The sequence below is a fragment of the Sus scrofa genome, chromosome 1 (assembly GCF_000003025.6).
Source record: "Sus scrofa isolate TJ Tabasco breed Duroc chromosome 1, Sscrofa11.1, whole genome shotgun sequence".
Lineage (NCBI taxonomy): Eukaryota > Metazoa > Chordata > Mammalia > Artiodactyla > Suidae > Sus > Sus scrofa.
The window spans coordinates 48,520,854-48,536,417 of NC_010443.5; the positions used below are offsets into that span (position 1 = coordinate 48,520,854).

Consider the following 15,564-nt stretch of genomic DNA (forward strand, 5'->3'; position numbering starts at 1 on the left):
ACAGAGTTTATATTTCTACATGTAATATTCATATCCTCTACAACCGAGTCCCCAATTTTTATTCCAAAACAGTCTAATGCAACACCTGAAAAAGTGTGCATTCTGGTCAGACTAGACTCTCAATCCAGTTAAATCAGGTCATCCTCACAGCATATTTTTCTCTTGAGCATTTTTGCACAACACTGCTACCTCAGCCTAAAATTCCTTCCCCTCCTCTACCCTTACAAATCATATTCACACTTCAAATACCAGTTCAAGTTCCACCTAAACCATGAGTGATTCTCCAGGTGGAAGAAATATCTCTGAGTTTACAAACTCTTTGGTTTTAAGTATTGCATTAGGTATTTATTATTTGAATCATCAAATGGTTACTGTAAACTTGTATGTGTGCAGCACTGAGCTAGATGCTGACGATCTAACAGTCAGAGAAACATGGTACCTGTCCATGAAATGTATAGGCTGGCAGGAAACCCAGACAGGCAAGCAGATCTCTGCAATACACATGCTTTCTTTAGGAGTTATGCATACAGTGTTCTAGGCAGCCTGTAAAGGAAGCATTCCACACAGGCTCTTGGAGTGTCAGCAAGGACAGTCTAGAAGACCTATGTCCATTGTGTCTAGGACTCTAGTCAATCACTGTTTGAAATGACAACGAGACCTAAATTGCAAGTCTGATTATGCCAATTCTCTCCTCCAAAACTTGTAAAGTCTCCTTATTGGTTTCAAATAGGGCTCGTGCTGATAGGTACTTACAGCTGCGTAGGAGTTAGTCAAGTGAGTGGAGGCCCAAGAGAGGGGATGAGGAGTGTGTACAGCACATAAAGGGCCAGCGGGAGAGAGCCCCGCTGCCTGAGGATCCATGTAGTCCAGGACGCCGATCAACTAATTATGTTCAGTGCAATTAAATGTCATAGAAATATCCAAAGGAGGAAGGACCAGTATGAAGGAAAAAAGGCATTTTCTCTGTATATACTGCCAGCTGCTATTAATTATTGACTGATGTTGAACTTAGCTTCTGTCTTTTCCAGAAGTTGTTTCAACTTACTCTCCATGCTGATGCCACTGGTTTATTCACAGCCAACCACAGTCACATTTTCTTCTGCCATCCACTTAAGACATCAGAAGCTGATGTAAAGTTTTGTGCCTTAGGCATCAGAATTCTTTCACCTATCTTGACTGTACTAAACTAGAACTTTATCTCTTCTTTTTCCGTTTTGTTTATCTTTCTAGACATCTTTCACAGAACAAGAAAGCGATTCCATCTATATTCACTTTTCTTTCTTTTTTATTTTTTTATTTATTTTTAAATTTATTTATTTATTTTGCTTTATTTAGGGCCACACCTGCAGCATATAGAGGTTCCCAGGCTAGGGGTCTAATCAGAGCTACAGCTGGACCAGTTGACAGTAAAGGGATTAATGTCTTGTCACTTCCAAATGCCTTGGTGTACAATCCTGAAAACAAGGACATTCTCTAAATAACTACAATATGACCATCAAAACCAGGAAATTAATACTGATTTCTTAATACCATCTGTTACGGGATAAATTGTGTTCCCCCGAAATTCATATGTTGAAGTCCTTAACCCCAGTAACTCCAGAAAATGATTGTATTTGTAAATAGAGTATTTAGAGAGGTGATTAACTTGAAATAGGGCCAAGAGGGTGGGTCCCAACCCAAGGCCACTGGTGTCTTCAAGAAGAGGCAATTTGGATATGCAGAGGCACCAGGGGGAAGTGTATACCATGGGACAATACTGCAAAAGGCAGCAAGAAAGCAACAATCTCCAAGCTAGGGAGTGAGGCCGTAGAAGAGATCAGACTGCCTACACCTTGAGCTTAGATTTCTGGCTTCCAGAACTGTGGGAAAATAAACCTCATGTATTTAAGCCACCCAGTCTGTTATTTTGTTACAGTAGCCCTAGCAAACTAACACACTATTTAATCCAAACCCCACTTGTTTCCCTGTTGTCTAATAATATGTATAGTCAAATATCCAAACAAAGATTGCCAGTCTCATTTAGTTGTCCTGTCTTTGGATTCTCTTGCAAACTGGAATTGTTCTTTCCTTTCCCTTCAATCTGAGCTTGTTTAACCTTCATGCCCAAACATACACTTCTGTATTTTTATTTTATTTTATTTTATAAAATGACATGGGCTTTTTAATAGAAAAACATTCAATTTGTCCTATATTTTCCCATGATTAGAATTAGACAATCCCTGCTGTTCTTTACTTCAACTCTCTTTTGGACTTTGTCCCAATGCTGGTGATGTTAATTTGACCACTTGATTAGGGTCATGTCTGCTATCATTTTCCACTTAAAAGGTCGTCTTTTAAGTGGAACTTTTTGTTTGTTGCTTTTTCAACTGATTGTTTGCTTTTTGTTGTTGTTGTTGTTCATAGGGAGATGGTGAGATTATCTAAATACACTGGTTCTCATCAAATTTTCACCTAGGATTTTTAGAATCCACAGATGATACTTGCCTGTATCAATTTCTTTTATATTACCAAATGGTAAGTTTCTAATTCCTTCTACATATGTCACATGGATTTCCACTGAGGAAAGCTTTGTTTTCTCTCCATTTATGGATTCATTTATTTAAACATTTATTTATTTTGATGCTTAAATCATCCCTAATTTCAACAGTGGGAGCCTTCAAACTCACTTCTATACTGTTAACATACCCCCAATATTCTTTAAAGACTTTCTTCACAAGATGTTCCAGGCTCAACTTATACATGTACTGCTGCATTCCTAGGATTAGCCAATTTTTAAAAAAGTGGTTCCTTTTTGTGACAGTGGTATTTAGAAGCCAAAATCTAGATACTAAATAAGCTCATTGCTATTGGAATATCCTAACCTCTTTCAGTGGACAGAGTGGACACACACAAATGTGAGTTAACACTGACAATCCAACATCTTCACAGGATTTATTAGTTTTCTAAGTTTATGTCTCAAACCCCAACTGAAATTTATACCTCCATCCCCAGCTGAAATCTCCAGGAAGGAAAGAAAAAAGGAAGGAAATACATTTTTTTAAGTTAAACATTTTTTCTTACTAAAGAATTAAATCCCACGTCTCAGTCCTCACCATTGTGAGTAAAAATGACTCTCACATCACAGTACCTCTTCTGTAGGTGTTCAATTAGAAAATCTTATTTATTTTAGGATCTGCCAGTGAGATTACAAATAGGTGTGCTGTTGGGTAAGTAATTTGGTGTTTTCCTTCAGTTTTCCAAGTATTGAAAGCAGTTGTGTTCATTAATCAAACAAAGAATCACCTGGGGGCATTTAAAAACCACTAATGCACTAACCATACGCCAAAACAATTAAATCATAAACTCAGGTGTAAGACCCAGCCATGAGCATATTCTAAGGCTCTCCATGTTTTCTGCCTTTTGTTATCCACTGATTTAAACTGCTTTTTCTCCTCATTACAGATGTACTTGTCACTAAAATAACATGTGGCCTAAACCTACCTGAAAGGCAAATGCTAAGAAGAAATCTTCGCCGTCTACCCCTTGACATCCCAGCCCAAATACTCTCCTAATGTGGGTGGGACGAGCTTCTAGCCGAGAGAATAGAAAAGAGGTGAAAGTGATTTTGCAGATGTAACACAGGTTCCAAATCAGTTGATTTGAACCAATCAAAAAGAACGCCATCTTGGGAGGGCGTGACTTAATTAGTTGCAAATATTTAAAAGAACTAGGCCCTCTCTGATGAGACGGAACTTCTTTCCTCCTCTGGCTGTGAAGGCGTGTTGCCGTCACATTGTGAGAAGGCAGCAGAGAGGGCCATGTAGTAAGGAACTGAGGAGCTCCAAAGAAGGAAAGCCGCAGCCAAGAAAAAACTGTGACCTCAGCCTCACCACCACAGGGAGATGAGGTTTTTCCAAGAACTGCAGAGATCTTGGAAGATAATGTTTACACTGCTGATCTTCTAGGTGAAGACGCCATCTGACCAACACCTGGGGTTGCAACCTCCTGAGATCCTGGGCAGAGAACCCAGAGAGACATGTCCAGATTCCTGATCCAAGAAATGTGAGATGGTAAGTATGTGTATGTTGCCTTAAACTGCAATTTGTGTGATAATTCGTTATACGGTAATACAAATCTAACCATTACCAACCTCTTTTTGGCTGCCAGGCAACGCTTCCATCCATTGCAAGTTATTGATAATGGAAATACAGCACTGGACCCAAGCAGAATTGGTGAGTAGTAAAAATTTTTGCTGTAATATCTGCCCCCCAAAATGGGTGGTATAATGAGAATGTCTTCTGTAATTCAGCCTACCAAGAAATATTTACACTTTCAAGGAGCACCTTTGGTGGGCATTGCCCTCTTCCTCTGTGCTGGAAGTAAAGTCAGCCTTTTGGCATCCTTTACCTAAATGGTCATACTCCCAAACATTGAGAGTTGGTGGATAAATGCTATTAAAAATTAAGTCAGCAGGGGTAGAATATAACACTGAGATTTTTTTTTGAAATTTATTGTAATTACTCTTTTTTTATTTTGTATAATTTTTTTTTCCATTGTAGTTGGTTTACAGTGTTCTGTCAATTTTCTACTGTACAGCAAGGTGACTCATTTACACATACATGTATACATTGATTGTAATTATCTTTAATGAAAATAACATGGATTAAATTGAGCCTGATTCCACCCCACCTGTTGATACTTACTCAAACCTTGAACACGTACATACTCTTCAATAAGAAAATGCATGAAAGCTTGCTCTTTTCTTCTAACTTGATTTTCTTTCAAAACCTATTAAAACTGCTTTACAAACAGGTTCCTAGAATAAAAGCAAGTTTTCCCTGTTGAGGAAAACTACCTTGGTGGGGGGGAGGCAGTGAGGGGCATGAGGGTTAGTAAGCCAGAGCTGGAAATTAGGACAACTTTTGAAGAACTTTTAAGCTTCCTGAAAACACTTGTGCAGCCTTTGGTAAGTATCAACCATGACCATGTGTAGGAGGCTGACTTGGTGTGTGATTTTTTTTTTTTTTTTTTTTTTTTTGTCACTCCCTCTATCCTGTGTAGCCCCCTACTTCAGCCAAACTCTTTTCCTTGTGTCTTATGTTCTTGAGCCCGGCTTTCTAATTCAAAAGGGCCTATGTGTTTCTGCGATTCTTTTAAAGAAATAAATTTCTTCTCCATGAAGAAGACTAGTACTCCCTTGAACTTTAATAGATAGCACAGCGAAGTGTCTTTCTTGGTAAAAAGAAAGGAAAAGAATGAGCAATGCAGTTCCGCAAAATGACATGCTAGGTGGCTTTCAGTAAAATCCTAAGGGGAATTTAACTGTATAATTATGAAATTATGAAATATTTTAAGGGGAAGATATTAATTACCCATGGGAGAACCCATGGGAGATTAAGAGGATATTTGGATCAAACTATGTGGAGAAATGCTGAGTTAGAGAAATTTAAAACGTTTTAAACTTTAGGGCATATTAGCATCTTAGTTGTAAATCTCCAAGAAATAGAATCAAATTTCTTGAATCCGGAGGGATCTTATAACATTTTCAATCATTGAACAATTTTTAACTTAGGAAGACAACTGGGTAAACTTAACTCAAGATTGGATAAACTTTCATTCAGTACCAGTGGTTCTTAAAGTATGTCTTCTAGACCAGAAGCTTCCTTGTCAACATCTCCTGGATACTTTTTAGAGATGCAAATTCTATACTCAATCCTAGACCTCCTGAATCAAACTTCTGTGTGGGGCTTAGGAGTCTTGTGTTTTCACCTATCCACATGAATGCTGATTCTGATTGACACCCAAGTTTGAGATTTGTTACTTTACTCCACATGTGGCTTCGGTAATCCCAATCCACCCCTCTTTTCAGGACAGATATTTACTGTAAGGGGTATTTAAATAAAAGGATTAGCATTGGGAACTGTGTAACCACTGAGAATGAGAAGGAATTTCTCCCTGTAGAGTTTTAAATGCTTAGAGCAGTTGAAGAGATATGAATGATGTTTAACAACTCTAAAAGACTTCAGAAAAGACATTGACTCTAAGATCAAAGGTGTTTAATTGATAGAAATAAGAGATTTTTTTCCCCTCTCTCCAGCCTGTCAATCTGGAAACTTACAGCCTGAGAGATTTTTTTCCAAGTGAATATCCAAGAAGCAAATGTGTTAAATATTAACATCTGTTATGAACTAATTCATCAGCATTACCATACACAGATGAGGTGAAAACTTAAGATGCCCATTTAAGCTACCTTAAGGCTGCATGTGTTAGCAATGGCATTTAACTTCCAAAATCCCAGTGAATATAATGGTATATTAATGTTTTATAATTATTAATAAAATAGGTATATAATACCACAAGTCAATAAAACTTGAGGGGATTAGTTTCTATCTGTACTACATGGGAACAAACAACATCGAAGTCTGGGTTGGCTGACAATGTATATTATTTAGATGGCCTAAATATCAGACCGGCTACTTGCTGTTTAAATTTTTAGGTGCAGAATAAAGCTCATGGGATGTTGCTTAAGATGTTACATTTTTTAATTGAATTTAGTTGATTTACAGTATTATGTTGGTTTCAGTTATATAGTAAAATGATTCAGTTATCTGCATATATACATATATGCATTATCTATTTTTTAAAATTCTATTATAGTTAAAGATATTGAATACAATCCTGTGCTATGCAGTAAATCCTTGTTCATCTATTTTAAATACAGTAGTATGCATCTGTCAACCTCATACCCCTCTCCCCTTTGGTTGTTTTCAACATCCTTCAGTCGGTTTCTATTGTAAAATTCATTTGTACTATTTTTTTACATTCTGCTGCATATGAGTAATACCATGTTTCTCTTGTACTTCACTTAGTATGCTCTCTTGGTCCATCATGTTGCAAATGGCAGTGTTTCATAATTTTTTAATGGCTGTGTACTATTCCATTATATATGTATACACATATACCCCACACATTTATCCATTCATCTGTTGGACACTTAGGTTGCTTCCATATTGGATATTGTAAACAGTGCTGCTATGAATACTGGATGTATGTATCTTTTCAAGTGGGGTGGTCAGATCATATGGTAAAAATTTTTAGTTTTTAAGGACCCACCATACTGTTATCGAAAGTAGCTGCAAAATGCTACATTTCTGAAACTTCCTTTATGTAAACATTTGTCTTTTCCTCACTTTTTGAAAGCATTTTTTCCTTTTTTTTTTTTTTTGTCTCACAGAATTTATCTTGGTTCTCATTTCAGGGCTTTTTGCCTGGGAAATTGAGAGGCATAAAGAGTGGTTGATAAGGATTTAAGCTTTTAAAAAAAAAAAAAAAAAAAAAAAAAACTGAGTTGCATACATCTAGAATTCATCTTCATTAAGACTTTTGAGAAAAGAGAGCTTGAGTGGAGAGAAGCAGAAATGGACAACCCTAGGAAGGGTGAGTTTCCTGGGGTAGTGGTTTCAGGGTTGTTCTCTGTCCATGATGGAAACAAAGCCCATATGAGTAAGTGTAGAGTGTGCACGCTTGTTGTGGGAGATCAGTGGAAGCAATACAGTGTCTTCAAAATTGAAAAGATTTAAAAGTCACTGAGGGCAAGTTTGTAGGTCCCTGGCATCTGTCAGATAGTAGTGCTATTTGCCAAATATACCTTGTTCTCTTCCTAGGTACACGTTCCTGCCCTAATCAGATTTGTGGTGTTTATTAGTTTGTTGTTTTTGGTCTTATGGCCACACCCTTGGCATATGGAAGTTCCCAGGCTAAGGGTCAAATAAGAGCTACAGTTGCTGGCCTACACCATACCCACAACAATGCCAGATCCTTAACACACTGAGTGAGACCAGGGTTCAAACCCTAATCCTCAGGGATACCAGTCAGATTCATTACCAATGAGCCACAACAGGAACACCTATTTTCCTTCCCCTTCAGATTTAGGTGTGCCCTTATGACTTACTTTGACCAATGTTAAATATGAAAGATTTTGACCAATGTTAAGTATGAAAGGAAGTAACATGATTCTTTCTAGTAGAAGCTTTAAGAATCAATTATGAATTCATGTTTTTTCTTGTGCCCAGAAACAATCTATGATTGTCCTGGGTCCCAAGAATGTCCGCGTTGCAGAGCAAAGCCCCTCCAGCTGCCTGAAATCAACATGTAGCACAACAAGAAAAATGAGTTCTGGAGTTCATTGCTTCCACAACAAATAGCCTTGAGTCCATTGAACAGTATCCTAAACAGCAGACAAGAGTCTGAGTACACTCTCTTATCATAGTACTAGCTAGCAGAAGAATTCAAGGAAATCATGGTATCACTTTGAATTAAGAGCCTGGCTCTTCGCTTATATTCTTGGCAACCTGTGGGGGAAAGGAAGGCCTACTGGTACCTGAAGCTGAAACTTTTGCATCAGAAGAGGACTTGATACAATTTTAATATGAAATATCTTAGGTGTGCACTAAGATGGCCATCTGCTACATATGCTTTGTGTCTACAGATTTCTGCAGTCCAGTGGACTAAGCCCGCTCCATCAGCTGCAATAATTAGTCCTGACTTCTAAGACCAATATGAGCTAATGCCCATGTCCTGTTCCCCTGCTCCCCAAGAGGGTGATTAGCATTGATTTTTGCAAATAAAACATTCAGTAATAACTTCACTGATTCATCGATGTGCTAGGCAATCTGTTAAGCAGCTTACATAGATAATCACATTTATTCCTTTCAACATAGTATGAAAGCATTGTTAATCTTTATTTATCCACCTTAGGAACTTGGAAGTTAGGTTAAAAACCATCCCCAAGTCGTACAGCTGGTAGGTGGCAGAGCCAGAAGGACAGTGTAGGTCTGCTTGAAGTCAATGCCATTGCTTTATAGAGCCCTCATTAATCACCTCTCACCTGGATTGTTGGAACAATTGTCTGTCTCTGCCTCTTGTCTGGTTCCCTTCTTTTCACCCTGTTGTTCCCTTCTTTAACCCTCTCGCATTCTAGGTAGAGTCATGAATAAGTAATGCAAGTCTGATCTTGGAAATTCTTTTAAAACTCTACTGATTCCCAGTGCTTATGTAAAATTTAAACTCCTCGTTGTGGCATATAAAGACTTCAAGAACAAGGTCCCAGACTACTTTTTTGCATAATCTACGACCACATCTCTATTTTTCTACTCTTTGCTCTTCTAATACTAAACTACTTTTGCTCTACTGATGCTACTGATAGTTACCTTGCTATGTGCAGACTCTTCTATACACAGTACCCTCCAGGGAAGACTGATGCACATTTTCATCTAAATTATCACTTGGTAAGACAATGTAGGTACAACCTGCTCCATGGGGACTTTTACAATATTTCAGTCTAGATTAGACATTCCTATTCTCTCATAGTGTGTTATGTAGCCCATTATTGTATGGAAACATGGTACTTTAAGTACACGAGCCCTGGAGTAAAAAGTCGGGTATTTGAATATCAACTCCACAACTCTCTAAATATGCTTAGACAAATTATTTAACCCTTCAAAATGTCAGTCTCAGAGTTGGTAAAAATAATATAAACATATAACTTTCTTGGACAGATTTTTCTTTATCATGGTTTGTTTTAAAATTAGTATAGTTAGAGTTCAGTATTTATGTTCTTTTTTTCACTCAGTACATTATAGAATTACATAATTTCTGACTCCTTAACATCTAGACTCCCAATTATTTTGGGAGTGCCTTATAGGGTAGGCTCTAAGTAAATATCTTCTAATTGAATGAATAGATGATAAAGAATTGAAGATACCATTTAAAATGCTGAAACTCAGAGGGATTAGCATGCATTCAGGAGTCCTCAGGATACCAAAAAAAAAAAAAAAAGGCATCAAATATGCAGTTCTGTATTTTGGATAATTTTACCCCATTCTACTATGGAAACTGTATGAAAGAACGAAAAAAATTTAGGAAGGCTGAGATAAAAAAGGACTCCTCCTTAATTGTACCAAAATGCTCAGTGAAGTAAGAGATCTGTTCTCACTGATATTGAGGAGGAAAAATTGGAAGCGTATGGATTGAAGAGATTTGGAACTTTTCTGAGAGAAATAAGCCAAGAAGTCAATGAGGGAGAAATATCGGGCATGCGGATGTGGTCAGCGCCAGGATGCAGCTGGTTGGTATAAACATTGAGAAGGCCAGAACTGCCTGACTATCATTCTTTTCTCCAGTATGAATGCAAGCATATATAGAAGGTGGCCCTTATGGTGGAGCCCATGGAGAAGGTCAAGGGCAACGCAAAGATTAAATAGGCAGAGTATAGAATTTCACTATAACTTTGTGCAGTGGATCAATTAGGTCCAAAAAGTTAGCATATTTTTTCATAAATATTTGCTGAAAAACCTTTAACTATATGAGTTACCAGATGTTATTTCTGGGTCATCTATTTCATGGATAAAGCCTAAAAGAAGTAATAGTATTTTCAAAGTATAGTACTCCTTCAGGGGAGAAAGTATTTTGTATTTGCTACCAAACACCTAGATTTCACATACTAAAGTATGCTCATAACAACATTAATAGAAATGAGTAAATGTCTCTCAAATAATGTGAAACAGCTTTCCCTTGTTTGTTTAGAGGAATAAATTTAACAGTAGAGAAGAGTTCATGAATAAATGAATCATGGCTTGAAGTTCAGAATAACAACAACCACAATAGAATAAATTCAAGTCAATGTGTAATGTTAACCTATATAGGTATAATCTACTTTGATATGATTAACACTGACAAACTCTACAATAAATTAATGTAGACATAATTTTTTCCTGTCTTCACTTTTACTTGAACACACTTTTTTTTTTTTTTTTTTGTCCTTTTCCCATTTCTTGGGCCGCTCCCATGGCATATGGAGGTTCCCAGGCTAGGGGGTGAATTGGAGCTGTAGCTGCCAGCCTACTCCAGAGCCACAGCAACGTTGGGATCCGAGCCGCGTCTGTAACCTACACCACAGCTCACGGAAACGCCGGATCGTTAACCCACTGAGCAAGGGCAGGGATCAAACCCGCAACCTCATGGTTCCTAGTCGGATTTGTTAACCACTGCACCACGACAGGAACTCCTGAACACACCTTTTTTATTAAAGTATAGTTGATTTACAATGTTGTGCCAATTTCTACTGTATAGAAAAGTGACACAGTCATATGTATATGTAGACATTCACTTTCTTATGTTATCATCCATCATGGTCCACCTCAGGCTACTGAATATAGTTCCCTTTGCTATACAGTAGGACCTCATTGCTTATCCATTCTAAATATAATAGTTTGTATCTACTAACCCCAAATTTGAATTCCATCCCCTCACCTCCCTACCCACTTAACAACCACAAGCCTGTTCTCTATGTCTGAGTCTGTTTTGTAGATAGGATCATATATGCCATATTTTAGATTCCACATATGTGGTAGCTCATGGTATTTGCCTTTCTCTTTCTGACCTCACTTAGTATGACCATCTCTAGATCCATCCATCTTGCTGCAAATGGCATTATTTCATTCTGTTTTAATGACTGGGGAATATTTACATATACACACGTATATATCACATCATCTTTATCCATTCATCTGACAATTGACATTTATGTTTCCATGTCTTGGCCGCTTGTGAACAGTGCTGCTATGAAGATATAGGTGCACATATCTTCCTAAATTATAGTTTTGTCTGGATATGCCCAGGATTGGAACTGCTGGATCATATGGTAGATGAATCACATGCTAGATCTATACTTAGTTTTTGGAGGAACCTCCATGCTGTTTTCCATAGTGGTTATACCAATTTACATTCCCACCAACAGAAGGAGGGTTCCCTGTTCTCTGCACCCTCTCCAGCATTTGTTATTTGTTGACTTGTTAATGATGGCCATTCTGACCACTGGGAGGTCATATCTCAGAGTTTTGATTTGCGTTTCTCTAATAACTAATGATGTTGAGTACCTTTTCATGTGTCTACTGACCATCCATATGTCTTCTTTGGAGAAATGTCTATTTAGGTCTTGAGCCCATTTTTCAATTGTTTTTTTTTTTTTTGAGTATAAGTTGTTCATGTATTTTGGCAATTAAGCCCTTGTCAGTTGCATCATTTGCACCTATTTTCTCCCATTCTGTAAGTTGTCTTTACATTTTTTATGGTTTCCTTTGCTGTACAAAAGTGTGTAAGTTTGATTAGGTCCCATTAGTTTATTTTTGGTTTATTTCTATTGCCTTGGGAGACTGCCTAAGAAAACATTTGCCTGGTTTATATCAGAGAATGTTTTGCCTATGTTCTCTTTTAGTTTTATGGTATTATGTTTTATAGTCTTTAAGCCCATTTCAGTTGATTTTTGTGTATGGTATGAGGGTGTGTTCTAGTTTCACTGGTTTACATGCAGCTGTCCAGTTTTCCGAGCACCACTTGCTGAAGAGACCTTTCCCAATTTTATATTCTTGCTTCCTTTGATGACGATTAATTGACCATAGGTGTCTGGGTTTAATTTTGTTTCTGTATTCCATTGATCCATATATGTATTTTTGTACCAATATCACAGTGTCTTATTTACTGTAGGTTTGTAACATTGTCTGAATTCTAAGAGAGTTATGCTTCCTGCTTGGTTTTTGTTCCTCAGGATTGCTTTGGTGATTCTGCATCCTTTATGGTTCCATGTAAATTTTGGATTACTTGTTCTAGTTCTGTGGAAAATGTCATGGGTGATTTGATAGAGATTTCATTAAATCTGTAGATTGCTTTGAGTAGTATGGCCATTTTAACATTATTTTTCCAATCTAGGAGCATGGGGTATCTTTCCATTTCATTTAATCTGATTTAATTTCCTAGACTAATGTTTGATAGTTCCTTGACTAATGTTTTATATGCTGAGAAACATAAGTTTCTGAGAAACTTACATGCTGAGATTTCATATAATTCTTTCATCTCCTTGGTAAGGTTTATTCCTAGGTATCTATTTGTTTGGTGTGATTTTAAAAGATATTTTATATATTCCTTTTCTAATATTTCATTTTTAGTATACAGAAGTGCAACTGACTTCTGAATGTTATTCCTGTATCCTGATATTTTGCTGAATTTATCAGTTTTTGTGTGGAGTCTTTAGGGTTTTATATATGTGTAGTGTCATATTATCTGTCTATAATGACAATTTTTACCTCTTCTCTTCCAACTTGGATACTTTTTATTGATTTTTTTTTTTGAAAGCTCTGGTTAGAACTTCCCTTAGTATGTTGAATAAAAGTGATGAAAGTGGGTATGTTTGGTTCCAGATTTAGTGCAAAGGCTTTCAGCTTTTCTCTGAGAATCATATTGGTTTTGGGTTGTCATAAATGATTTTTATTTTGTTGAGATATGTTCCTTCTCTAACAACTTTGGTAAGAGTTTTTATCAAAAATGGATGTTGAGTTTTTTGTCAAATATTTGTTCATCTATTGAGATAATCATGGATTTTTGACTTTTGTTAATGTGGTATATTACATTGATTTGTGTTTGTTGAACCGTCCTTGTGAACTTGGGATGAATACCACTTGGTTGTGGTGTGTAATCTTTTTTATACGTTGTTGGATTCAGTTGGCTAAAATATTGTTGAGAATTTTTGCTTCTATAGTTAAAGATATTGGCTTATAATTTCCTTTTTTGATTTTGCTGTTAGTGTGATATCTTCATAGAATGTCTTTGGGAGTGTTCCTTCTTCCATCTTTTGGAAAATTTTAAGAAGGAAGGGTATTAGTTCTTCTTTGCATGTTTGGTAGAATTCACCTGTGAAGCTATCTGGTCCTGGACTTTTGTTTGTAGCAAGTATTTTTATCACATTCTATTTCATTTCTAGTGGTCAATCAAATGATTTATTTTTTTCTTGATTCAGTTTTGGAAGACTATGTTTCTATAAAGCTGTCCTTCTAGGTTATCAAATTTGTAGGCATATAATTGTTCATAGTATTCTCTTAAGATTTTCCGTTATTTCTGTAGTATCTGTTGAGATTTATACTTTTTCATTTCTTATTTTGTTTATTTGGATTCTCTCTCTTCTTGATGAGTCTGGCCAGAGGTTCGTCAATTTTGTGTACCCTTTCAGAAAACCAGCTTTTGATTTTATTGACTTTTTTCTATTCTAATCTCTATTTGATTGATTTCCTCTCTGCTCTTTATGATTTCTGTCTACTGACTTTAGGATTTGATTGTTCTTTTTCTAATCCTTTTAGATTGTAGGTTAAATTGTTGATTTGAATTTTTCTTTTTTAAGGAAGGCCTGTATCACTATGAACTCTCCTGTAAGAACTGTTTTGTGGCATTCCATATATTTTGTATGGTTATATTTTCATTGTCATTTTTCTCAAGGTATTTTTTAATTTCCTTTTTTGATTTCCTTATTGAACCATTGCATTTTTAGAAGCATGTTGTTTAGTCTCCATGTAGTCAGGTATTTTTTGTTTTTTTTCATTTTTTTTCTCCCTGTAGTTGACTTCTAGTTTCATGCCATTGTGGTCAGAGAATATATTTGAAATAATTTCTAGGCTCTGAAATTTGTTGAGGTTAGTTTTGTGCTCCAGTATGTGGTCAATCCTGGAGAATGTTCTGTGTGCATGTGGAAAAAAATGTTATATTCTGGATTTTTGGGGGGAGGATGTAATATCCTGAAAATAGCAGTTAAATTTAACTGTTCTATTATCATTTAGGACCTATTGCCTTATTGATCTTCTGTCTAGAAGATATGTCCTTTGATGAGTGGGGTGTTAAAGTCTTCTACTATTGTATTCCTATCAATTTCTCCTTTTAAGTCTTTTAATATTTGTATTTTGTTGTTCCTATATTAGGGGCATATATATTGATAAATGTAATATCTCTTCTTGAATTGATCCTTTTATCATTTAAAGACAATTTTGTCTGTTATGAGTATTGCAACTCCCAATTTCCTGCCATTTCCATTCACATGAAATATCTTTCCAACCCCTTTCAATTTACATGTGTCCTTTGCCCGCAGATTTTTTTTTTTTTTAATGGCTGCACCTGTGGCATATGGCAGTTCCCTGGCCAGGTGTTTCGATTGGAGCTGTAGCTGCCAGCCTAAGCCACAGCCACAGCAATGCCAGATTCAAGCTGCATCTGTGACCTATGGCACAAGGTTTCAGCAATGCCAGAACCACTGACCAAGACCAGGGATCAAACCCTCATCCTCACAGACGCTATGTTAGGTTCTTAATCCTCTAAGCCACAACAGAACTTCAGGTGGGTTTTTGTAGGCAGCCTGATGTAGGCTCTTGTTTTTTATCCAGTCTGCCACTCTGTGTCACTTAATTGGCACATTTAGTCCATTGATATTTAAGGTAATTATTGATAAATATGTATTTATTGCCATTTTAAACCTTGTCTTCCAGTTGATTCTATGTTTCTTCTTTGTTCCTTTTATTTTCTTTTCCCTTTAGTTGGATGATTTTAATTTATGCTTGTGTCCTCTTTTTGGTTTTTGTGAATCTATCATTTTTTGATTTGTGGTTGCCCTGTTTTTCAGTTATGTTCCTATATCTGCTTGTTTAAACCGATAGTCATATAAGCTCAAACACATTCTAAAAAAAAGTCTAGATTTTCTTCTTTCCCACATTG

The 15,564-nt window shown here is 36.5% G+C and overlaps 1 long non-coding RNA gene across 2 annotated transcripts; it reads left to right on the forward strand.

Annotated features, from left to right (window-relative positions):
• LOC106508869 lies at positions 3,710 to 10,595 on the forward strand. Of its 2 annotated transcripts, none has more exons than XR_002343298.1 (4): positions 3,710 to 4,049; positions 4,147 to 4,211; positions 7,214 to 7,416; positions 8,052 to 10,595. It is a non-coding gene; the product is annotated as an uncharacterized LOC106508869 (long non-coding RNA). The 2 variants fall into 2 exon arrangements; XR_002343296.1 differs by having other exon boundaries at positions 3,712 to 4,049; positions 7,238 to 7,416.